Source organism: Myotis myotis, unplaced genomic scaffold (assembly GCF_014108235.1).
Source record: "Myotis myotis isolate mMyoMyo1 unplaced genomic scaffold, mMyoMyo1.p scaffold_m19_p_5, whole genome shotgun sequence".
Classification (NCBI taxonomy): Eukaryota; Metazoa; Chordata; class Mammalia; order Chiroptera; family Vespertilionidae; genus Myotis; species Myotis myotis.
In genome coordinates this window covers 12158825-12170884 of record NW_023416357.1, presented here as the reverse complement: position 1 = coordinate 12170884, position 12060 = coordinate 12158825, and the positions used below count along the sequence as shown (strand labels likewise).

The 12060-nt window shown below is 39.9% G+C and overlaps 1 protein-coding gene across 1 annotated transcript in view; it reads left to right on the top strand.

The window, feature by feature from the left end:
- SEMA5A (semaphorin 5A) overlaps window positions 1–12060 on the top strand; it is a 400911-nt gene that overhangs the window by 311844 nt on the left and 77007 nt on the right. The window lies entirely within an intron of this gene.

The window sequence follows — 12060 nt, the reverse complement described above, 5'->3', positions numbered from 1 at the left end:
GAAGGAAAGGAAAGGAGCATGGAGGAAATTAGATGGAAACAGCTGCTCTGACTGAGGCTTCCAGAAGCTGTTCAGTGAAGGCTGGTAGAAGATTGATCTGCTAGCCTGAAGTTTTAAGACTTTGTTGTTTTAAGAGAAAATGTAGAGTTACCACTCCATGACAGTATCTGCCTTGTTCACTAAAGTGTATAAAAGAACCATATCTCTTTTCTGCCATTTTCATCCTTATTTGCCCTCCAGATGCTTGGCATATTCTAGATTGTAGAATTAATGAACTGGACATTTCCAAAAGTTTTCCTAGTTTTTCTTCACAAATGTTCTGATTGATGCCACAGAGAAGAGTTTGGAACTCCAGGAGGCTGTTAAGTTCTTCATCAATACCTGGAAGGGGGTGGCAAACAGGAGATGGGCTGGCCCTGAGCAGGCCTGGGCAAGTCAGTGCAGAGCAGCCGGAGGCCTCTAACTGAGAATTCTGACCTTTTTCACAACCAAGCCTATAAAAAGGTGAAGTTTGCTTCTGCTCTGAGCTTCCAGTGATTTCCAATGACACTCTCCTACTTTAATTGTGACGGTCTTTTAATTCAATCTGCCATAGCAAAATGGCATAGCTGGGTGGCTTAAACAATAGAAATGTGTTTCTCACAGTTCTGAAGGCTGGACTTCCAAGATCTTCCTGGTAAGATCCCTTTTCCTGGTTTATAGAAGGCCATCTTCTTGCTGTGCCCTCACATGGTGGAGACAGAGATCATCTCTCTCTAGTCTCTTATAAGGGCACTAATTCTATTCATGAGGGCTCCATCCTCCTGACCTAATTATCTCCTAAAAGCCCTACTTCCAAATAGCATTACTTTGAAGAAGAGGAATTCAACATGAATTTGGGGAAGACATACTAATTTAGTCTATGGCAATGAGCAACTTGCTCTACCACTATTTAAACATGCTCAAAGGAATGAAATATATATGGTATGTTTGAACAGAATCTAAATCAAATCAAAATAGACCGACTTAGATAAATTATAGATCTGAGATGAAATTATTGTCAACACCTCTGGCTTTTAATTATTTTTATTTTATTTTTTAAATATATTTTTTATTGATTTTTTACAGAGAGGAAGGGAGAATGATAGAAAGTTAGAAACATCGATGAGAGAGAAACATCAATCAGCTGCCTCCTGCACACCCCCTGCTGGGGATGTGCCCGCAACCAAGGTACATGCCCTTGATCAGAATTGAACCTGGGACCCTTCAGTCCGCAGGCCAACGCTCTATCCACTGAGCAAAACCAGTTAGGGCAACACCTCTGGCTTTTTAAACAGTACAGCCTTCAAGAAACTAACTTGCTTGCCCAGGTCTGTTTGGAATGATCTCTCCCTACCACACTATAACCAGGGAATTAGTTCAGGTTGCCATAGGTCCAGCAATTCCAGGCTGTCCGATCCTGTCTCCAGGTTTGCAGTTGTGATTCTGTAACCATACACCATATGCCATTCAGCAAATATGTCTTACAGAGGTACGTTTTCTGTTCTACAGACCTTATTTTTGGCTGTTTTATTCTACTGCCTATTTACAAATTGAATCATGGAAAATACATGAAGATGTTGCTGACTCAAATTACAGGTCGGGATATGGGGGAAGATTCCACACATCGAATGTTTCTGCAATTTCCATGTCTCATTGGTCAGGGTATTTGTTAAACTCAAGGGGAAGAGGAGTTTGCAGTGGGTGAAGGTCCCTTCCAGCAGGGGAACAACCATGGATTCTTGGGTCCTAAAGAGAGTCCTACTCCAAACCACATGTAGGGACTCAGGGCAGACACACAAAGACATCTTTTGGTGACCAGATACACAGAATGCTCTTGAGTTCATTTAATCTAGCTTGGTAATTCTACCTTTAGGACCTCTATGAATTACGAATGTCATGTCTCAACCAAGGTCTGGATCTTCTCATTTATCCTTGATCACACTGATTACTACATTTAGAAAGAGATTTCTTCTTTAGCAAGTTTTAATTCATAATAAAATTTAGTTTTAAAAGATATAATTTTAATGAATCAGTATATAAATTTCTTTTTTATTTCCAAAGTATGGATATATAAATATGGACTATTTAAAAGAATATCTGAAAATTTCTATCTGTTTTAACTTAACCTGTTAAGAGCTGCATAACTCCTCATAGTAGTAGGGATCACAAAGATTAGAGATTCTGATTTTTAAAATTCAAAAGGCTTATGTTTACACATCCTTCTATTGAAATCTTGCCCCAGTAAACTTAAGTCAATGCATACCATGTGCAGCACATCCTGGAATAATGTCATTTGGTTCGACTTTGTTTCATTATAATGTTGAAGAGACAAAAATAAAAATAAAAATCGCGCCCTAACCGGTTTGGCTCAGTGGATAGAGCGTCAGCCTGTGGACTCAAGGGTCCCAGGTTCGATTCTGATCAAGGGCATGTACCTTGGTTGCGGGCACATCCCCAGTAGTGGGTGTGCAGGAGGCAGCTGATTGATGTTTCTCTTTCATCGATGTTTCTAACCCTCTATGTCTCTCTCTTCCTCTCTGTAAAAAATCAATAAAATATATTTTTTAAAAAATCGCTTCTCCCCAAGTGTGCATGGGTTTTCTCCAGATGCAGTGGTTCCACATCCCAAAGATGTAGGCATGAGGCGAACTGGCTTTTCTCAGTTGTCCCAGTCTGACTGAGTGTGGATGTACATGAGCGCCCTGTGATGGGAAGATGTGCTGTCCAGGATGGGTCTCTCTTGTACCCTGAGCTACCAGAAGAAGCTTCAGCCACATATGCCCCTGAACTACAATCAGAAGATTAGAAAAGACTTATCTTACTTGTTTTTATTAATCTTTTTGAAATGTACATATAGCTCACATTTATTTCAATGTTTGGGTCTCTATTTAGAAGTTTAGTGATGTTTTCGTGACCAGAAATATGCTATAGGAACTTAACTCTTGTTTATATCAGTTACCATGTAGTTCCTTTATGTCGTTTCACTTAAAGTCCCAGTTTCCAAGACCCTATCCTGGACTTTGAGGATGACTGTATAATCATTTTCTTTGATATTAAAGCTGATCTTGAGCTCACATGGCTGGGGGTCCTTAAAGCCCAATTGCACATGCTGGACCTTATCCAGGAATTGACAAATACTCAGCTGATAAACCATGAGCTTGACATTTATAGCAGTGAATGTTGAGCTAGAGTACTCCTTAACTTGATAATAAAATCAGTTTATTATCTAAGTTTATTTTCTTCCATCTTGATTTCACATGAATAAATACAAATGGGAGAAAACCTATTCATGGCCATCTGAAAGTTGAGTTATTGTATTTGTCAGTATTATCTAAGTGTCAACATGAAATAGACCTCTGCCAGTAGTGCTGTTCCTGGTGCTTCCCACAGCTCCAATAGGTCTCCCTGCTGGCTTCCACCCCGCCAAGTCACACAGCCTTTCCCAGGCACCTTCTGGGCCTGTTATCTTGCTACTTCCATCTCTCTCATGTAGGACATCCAGCCAGGGCTAAGCACATTATCTGGGCCATTATCCATGCTGATATTTTATGTTATTTCTTTGAAGTTCTTCTCAGATCCAGAGGCAAAATGGCAAATGCTAACTCCTTTAGAATATTTATGACTGGAGTTCTCCAAGTGACTGAGTCTTATATCCAAATAGCTGCTTGGCTCCTCTCCACAAAGACAAAATCTCAGTGGTGTTGACTATGCATGTGTCTGGGAGTCTCCTTGCTTGCTTTGCAAAGCACCGCTCTGTGATGTTCCTTTGCTGGCTCTTCTGCCTGCCTCTCCCGTGGTCCTGTTGCTCTGGCTCTGCCCATTGCTAAGCTTGTGCTAATTCTATGTTGCCTCCCTAGAAATACCACTAGGCTTAAGGGCTATTCCTAGGATGAAATATATTATTTCTATTTTCCCTTTGCCTCGATTCCAGTGTGTCTATAATTAAACATGTATCTTTTTTTTGTACAATCTTGATGCCTCCACAGTATTCTGTCTCACTCTTGTTCAGGCACCGCATCCTATAGATCTGCACCCTCTGTCCTCTGGGCTAACTAATTACTTTATTTTTCCATAATTATGTATCCCCTTAATCCAAACCCTTAACATTTCTAGAGTGCTCTTTTAAACCAGTGTTTGTCCAACTTGAGAATGAGGATGGAGGGCATGTAGAAATACCGGCTCCGAGCCCAGCCCCAAGGAGATTCTGGTTCAGTGTAGAGAGTTGCTGGTTCTAAGAGGCTCCCAGGTGAACCTCACACTGGGCATTTCTGGACCATATCCAAGTAGTGCTGTCCTAGATGAAATAATGCTATTCTTGACCTAGAATCTCTCGGATGCACCTTGCTGCTCTCTCTGGTTAGATGCTGACATCATTGGGAGGCTGATACCAAATCTGTTATTGGATGTGAGCCTAATAGACATGTTTACTCTTTATTTCAGTAGTTGCAAGTATGAATTGCTAACGAGTTGGCAAAAGAGCTGTGACATGATTTAAAAGCAAATGCTTTAAGATGCAACAAGCTAATACGGAATGATTAAAATATATCAGGTTAGATAAATGGTCATATATTATCTGTAATAGAAATTGGTGGTCTGGGCAGGGACAGGCAAAGGTTCCAGGAATGATTTCCCTGACATAAAGGAAGAAGCGAGTCTGCAAATTTAAAGCACACCACGTTTGAACAATATTGATTCAGAATAAATGAGCACTAGATGTACCCAGGTTAAGTTTTTAAATTCCAAGGGCATAGGGAATTATTCAGGAGGCAAGGAGTTACTTCTGGAGAAAAAATACCACCAAATGGAAAGAAGTTAGATGGTCCTTGAATACTATCCAGCTGCATAAATCTGTGAAACATAGTCTAAAAAATAATGAGAAAAATGATGTGAATTACGAGTGTTATCCTCAACAAGGAAAAAAGAGAACAGGCAGATATTCCTCACAATGAAAACCTCAGGCAGTAGAATTCCAGGGATCTCTTTTACAAACACAAAACAAGATTTATCGCTGGCTAGATTCAGCCAAAGGGAGAAGCTTTGAGAAAGAAGGAGCGGGGGGAAGTGAAGTACTCATTACCAGATTTCATGTAAAGCCATATATGTATGTGAATTGGAGGAAAAGGACATGTGACTCAAGAGTTTTATTATAGACTAGTCTTTCCCTACAAAAAATAAAGGCATATGGAAAATTTAGGAAAAAGCAGTTGTGATTCCAACTTTAAAAACAGAAACATTTTATTTCTAGCCAAAGAAGAAAATCAGGACCAAAATCTCAGGAAAAAAGTCATGGAAAAAGGATGGGTGGGGAGCTGATAATTAATTTTCACTTCAGATAAAGAAACACTAAAGTGTCTATAGAACATGATGGTAGGTAGGGGCTGGGAGAGTTGGTGGAACACAGTAGGTTCAGTCATATGGAGAAGATCTCTGAATTGAACATGGCTTAAGCACCTCCTCAGACTCTGTTGGCCTTATGTTATCCTGGGCCCTCAGCCATTTGCTCTGTCTCAGCTGCCACCATGGCTGATAGATTCCTCAGCAGGACTGCAAGGTTCTTCCAACTGATGCTAACTAGCTGGTGGCCAGTCCCCTCATGCCACTTCTGGGCTTGGGTAAGAAAGCATCCTACTGGTGTGGATCTGGCTTCTCAAGCAGATGCTAAAGGGCCTGGGAGATACAACCAGAAATACAGGGGGATGCATTCCCTGTGAGGTGAGCTTCAACCAATGAGAGGCAGAGTATGGAAAGAAACTGACTAATAAGTTTTCTTTCCCTTTTCCTCCCGATGGGCTGTTCAAGGCAGCTTCCATGTAACCAAGCAAATGCCCATTTGTGCCTCAGCATAAAGGAGTGGCCCCATGGTAATACCTCACATGGCATTACTTTTCATCTTTCCTCACTCATATAACTCTGGGATTGTACCCTGAAATATGCGTTAGCTCGTAATCCTTGCCCCCCTCAACCCTCATCCCTGCTTTCTAGGGATGAGGGATGAGGGGGGGAGAATTGACTCAAGCCTGTAGAGTGGCATGGCTACAGAACATGGCCAGGGTAGATGATATATATACTCTATAGTCTATGTGGAGAAACACAGATTTTAATCAAGTAAAATAATAAAACTGAAAAATTTGTAAATCATGCAAGCAACATAAAACAGCAAATGTGTTTAAAGATTACCATCCATTATTCCTGGAGAATGAATTGGAGGGTAGCACAAGGGTAAAAACAGGAAAAATTTGGGTCAAACTTCTTTTTACAGCATAGTGTGATTTTGCTGCAAGATTCACCAATTACAAAAATAAATAGACATTGTAGTGACATGTCATTACATTGTAATTATGGTCTAGTCACTGTGTGGTCAAGGCTATTTCAGTCATAAATGAAGTCCAGGAGGAGATGTGTGTGGCCGGCATGGCTGGCACACAGGCAGTGGTGCAGAATAAGGCATGCATGCTCAAGTGGGTGATACTGCCTCCAGGAGGCAAATATTAGTTCTTGAGGGACAAACGATCTTATTTTTGTGTATGGATAACAGATATACAGACACATCACAGACAAATATATAATCTCTAGTATTAAAATTCCATGAGTAGTAGGATAGTTCCAGAAAAAAAAAAAAAGTCAAGTGTCTCTTTGCCTTAGTGATAATGAAAAACACTTTGAGAAAAGCTGTTCTTGGGCATTTTCATGGAGAGAAGCTGTCAGGTACAGTAAGTGTTGTGGAGTTATGTAGGGTGAGGGGATGGGTAAGATCAACAATGGCACCTGATCGTTTTTGGTTTGGGCAGGTGAGTAATACTGAGGAGGGAGAGAGTGAAGTTCTGTGTCCAATTCCCAGAAGAGGATTTGGCTGTGAACACAACAGACAGACACTCTGCCCTCAAGAACCATATATTTAAAGAAAGATAAAACAAAGAACAGGAAATGTTACATTAAATGTTAGCTTGGGGAAAATAAAGCAGGAAGGGGGAATGGGTTAGGTCAGGGTTTCCGTGTTAAGAAGTAATTTCTGAGATCTGTTGTGTTTACATTTCCAAGAGGTGTAAGGTAAAGACTTGAATTCATGTTCAAGGACTTTAATTTTTTGGAATGACCTACCTTGCACATTTTCAGTAGAGATTAGACCTTATGAACTTGCCTTTTATAAAGTTTACAACTATTGATGGGAATCTCACTGAGAAGGAAGTCTGATGGAGCAAGAGAAGGGGTCCCCAAATAGGTGAGGTTTTGAGGGTCACAAGGGGTCAGAGAAGAGAAAGAAGGTGCCTCATCAATGTAGATGGGAGCCCAAACTCATGCCTGTTGTCTTCCACTTAGTTTTGTGACTCTATCCTACCTGCCCATTCTTCTCTTCCAACTATATTTTTAATACACAACACAACATTCTTACTAGTTTCTACTAATCATTATTGAAATCCAGATATTCATACTTCCAAAATGATCAGGTAGAAAAAACAAATAGACAATTTCCTATGTAGTCTAGAACTGTCTTCTGTCATAGTAACAGATGGCAACTGGCTCCACAAAAAGTGAAATCCCACTCCTGACTCTATCTCTGTGTGCAGTTTCTTCCAGTAGCTAATTCTCTTCAGGGTTTCAGCTCCCTTTCTAAAGAGAGGGAGAGTCTGCTGAGTGAGGACAGACTTCAACATTCCCTTGTACTAAGTACATAAGACTTGAGAAACACTGTGGAGGTCCTTTTGGGCACCAAAACTACAGTAATACATTTCCTGTTGCCATTACTAGCAATTATCTCCTTCAGTATTTGTTGCTGGGGTCCAACCCCAGCGGGTCCAGGGGTCCCCAAAGGTGTGGACAGAGTCGGCGAAGAAGGAATGACACAGAGACAGTGTTCAGTTGATCAGCAGCCTAGCCAGGATCTCCAGCCAAGTTCTGGTCTGGATCTCCAGCGAAGTTCTGGTTCGGATCTCCAGCCAGGTTCTGTGTCCATGTTCTCTTGCTAGGTTCTCCAGGTTCTCCAGCCAGGTTCTGTAGCCATGTTCCCTCGCTAGGTTCTCCAGCCAGGTTCTGTCCAGGTTCTCCAGCCAGGTTCAGTCACCAGGTTCTAGTCAGGTTCTCTTGCCAATTTCTGTAGTCAGGTTCAGTCCAGGATCTTTTGCCATGTTCTCTCCAGCGAAGTTCTTCTGTCTGTAGGTTCTGTGTAGGTTCTGTCTTCTTAGTTCTGTGTTCTAAGCTCTGTATTCTAAGTTCTGAGTCTTGCTGTCTTGTTACATCTGTATTTATACCAGTTGATTCAATCCTATCAATCTCTATTACAAAAGTTAGGGCGTTTCTTATCTCCATTCCAGGGAGTAAAGATTATGTAGCTTAAGCATGATTGTTCGTAGTTAAAGTGATTAATTATCCGCCTGGCACTTAGTTGAGGGGTTTTATTCCCTCCCTAACTTCAGGGGAAAATCCCTACCTGGGGAAACAACCTTTCTCAGAGACCTTGGTTAAAACACATAGTGCCAAGAAGGTGAGCAAACATATTAAGAACAGTATGCCATATATGCCAGGCCCCTTGAAACAGCAAGCATGGACCGGCTCCCGGCAATTTGTAATCAATTTGCAACTGCCTAAGTGTTCCAAGCAAGCATTACATTGTGAAAATACTATACTGGAAAGACTGTTTATGGAACTCCAAATTCTGTCCTTCTCCGTGGAAATTGGGAATCCAAACCCAATTTGGACGTATTTTGTATGTGCCATTTATATAAGGTGTTCCCATATGCTGCTAGGAAACATTATGCAGTTTAATGCTTGCTTGATAACATTTAATGAATGTTGAGTTTAATGATAGTATAATTTTCAGTGAATAATGGCAATGTAGGAAGATCTGGTGTTATGGATTAAATTGTGTCCCCTCTCCCCAAAAGATAGGTTGAAGGCCTGATATGCCAGGATCTCAGAAAGTGATGTTACTTACAAATATGGTCTTTGCAGATGTAACTGGTTAAGATTAACTTATACTGGAGTAGGCTGGGTCCTTAATCCAATATGACTAGTGTGTGTTTGTTTGTTTTTTTAAATATATTTTTATTGATTTCAGAGAAAGGGCGAGAGAGAGAGAGAGAGAGAGAGAGAGAGAGAGAGAGAGAGAGAGAGAGAGAGAAACATCAATGATGAGAGAGAATCACTGATCACCTGCCTTCCACAAGTCCCACACTGGGGATGAGCCTGAAACCTAGGCATGTGCCCTGACTGGAATTGAACCATGACTTCCTGGTTCATAGGCTAACGCTCAACCACTGAGCCATGCTGGTCAGGCATGACTAGTATTCTTATAAGAAAAAGAGAGAGACACACACAGAGAGAATGGCGTGACAATAGGCAGACTTTGAGAAGCTATTGCCAGTAGCTGGAAGAGAAAAAAAGTACCACCCAGAGTCTCACGGGAGCGTGGCCCTGCCACCTTTTCAGATTTGCTGGCCTCCAGAACTGTGAGATAAGACATTTGTTCCTCTGAGCCATCCAGAATGTGGGATTCTACTCCAGCGGCCCAGCGCCACTAACTCAGCTGGGTATGCTTTTGCACTGTGCTTCTGGTCTTGCAGCCAAATTTAAAGTGTAGCCTGGCTTTCTGCTGTTCCCCTGACATTTCTCAGTGTCATGAACTCAATAAGCAAATGTAGTTCTTTAGTATTAGTTTATGTCAGGCCAAATTAGAATGAAAATTCTGCTGTTAAAAACAACTTATTGAGAACCTGGCTAGAACCTGGCTAGAGAACCTGGCTATGCTGATCAACTGAACGCTGTCTCCGTGTCATTCCTTCTTCGCCGACTCCACCCACACCTTTGGGAACCCCTGGACCTGCTGGGGCTGGACCCCAACCTAAAACAGTAAATGCCATCTCATATTCTTTCTATTGATCTATTTGTTGCTCCATATCTATCTAATCTAGCTTTACCCTTTTGATTATAGGATGATTTAAGATGACATTTAAATATGTACAATGAAATTTTAAAATAATATTAAAAAAAGAATAGATATGAAAAAGTAGGAGTGGGAGGAAGAAGCCAGGAGTGAATCAAGCAAAATACATGTTATAATGTTCTGAAATTTTGCTAGAAATAGGGATCTAAATTAAGCCTTATGATAAATATTTTTAAAACTTTGTTCCAAAAATGTCATGAAACCTAAGGGACCATGCTGTATAGCCAGAAAATATCCTATGTGATGATTTTTTATTTTTTGCTCAAAAGCCAATATATGGTAATCGTAATTTCTTCTTCTTTTTTTTTAAATCCTCACCCAAGGATATTTTCCCGTTGATTTTTAGAGAGAGAAAGATAGAGAAAAATATCGATGTGAGAGAAACACATCAATTGGTTGCCTCTTGCACATGCCCCAACCAGGGCCCGGGCCAAGCAGGAGCCTGCAACTGAGTGCCCTTGTCCGGAATTGAAACCGGGACCCTTCAGTCCACGGGTGGATAGTCTACTCACTGAGCCAAACTGGCTAGGGTGGTAATAGTAATTTCTAAAAATAAAACTCAACAATAATCTCAAATCATAGCCAGTCAATGCTTGTTGAGGCAATGCACATACCTACCTCCCATTCACATTTATGATTTTGGAACAAATCTCCCGGGGAACCAGGGCATAGGTATGTTACCCATAAGGTAAATGCAATGTTAGAGTTAACAGGAAATTGATTCTCCTGTTTGTTGGATTTCTCTCATTCCTAGATCTAATATATAGAAAAGAAAATTAGTTCACACAAAAACTTTTTTTGAGGGGGAACAGGAGAGTGAGTTATGAGCAAATAGCTGAATTTTTTCAAGTGCATGCACCTTAATACTGTGCTAAGTATCTGCATTCATCAAAAAATAAAATGACTTCCCTGTCAAATGAATACCTTATCTATAGCTTGCACCTACTCAGATATCTCATTAGATTAGTGGGTTAAACTGAAATATTATTTGATCATATTACAGGAACACTTTTGTCATGCTATGCATCAGCTTTATTATATAAGATCATATTCTTTCTCACCTTTCTTTATAAATTTAAAACTAAAATAAAGTCTGCTACCTCCCATCAAAAAAAAAATAAAAATAAAAACAACTTGTTATATGCCAAAACACTTAAAATGGCATAAACACAGCTAATTATTTTGTTTTATTAAATATAGGAATATGAATTCTTGCATTTGAATGTGTTTTGTTTTTAACTATGTTTTCCAAATAATTTTAATAGCTAATTCCTAGTTCCCCAATCACAAAATAATATTATGAAGTTATATGCTATGAATCAGTAAATACACCAATTTACTCTAAATGTGATGCAATGTTCTTTCTTTCTTTCTTTCTTTCTTTCTTTCTTTCTTTCTTTCTTTCTTTCTTTCTTTCTTTCTTTTTTCTCTCTGTGGAGTAGCGATTTTATGGTTTTCTTGGTCTCTCTCTCTCCATCTTGTTTTGTTTTAGAACCATATACATCTTTCTACTTTCTCGTGTTTCACATGATCAGTGTTAACTGAAAGTTGTCCCAGTTATTAAAGCAGTGTGGTCTCTGGACAAAAAAAAAATACAAACTGTTTCTCCTTACCTTACGTTTTCATATAAAGCTTGCCTGATGCAGGTTTTTTGGTATAATTGCTTTAGGTACCATGGCAGTTATTGGAGTTTAAGCACAATAGTCTCCTCTTCTGGAGCCACTTTCCTGCTTATACAAAAACCTAGTTAGTTTATTGTTTCTGTGTGAAATTATGTGTCTCATAACTCCAAAGAACTGTTACTACTGCCCACACAGTGCCCCAGGTTACCTTGTTTTGTGAAGTCTGAAATTTCACTTCTGCAGAGGGACATTCAAAACACTTTCTACATGAAAGCCTAAGGCAAGCCTGATGGAGAACACTCTTATTGGAGGACATGATTGAGGATCATGCTTAATAAGTTTTAGCAGATATTTTTATCATGGACAATTCAGTTATGAGAAAACCTACTTGTCGGATAAGTAAATTAGGAATCTACAAGTGTTATTATAATAGAATTTTACTTATAGATCTCCTGGTCTCCATCTCATTCATTTCATTGG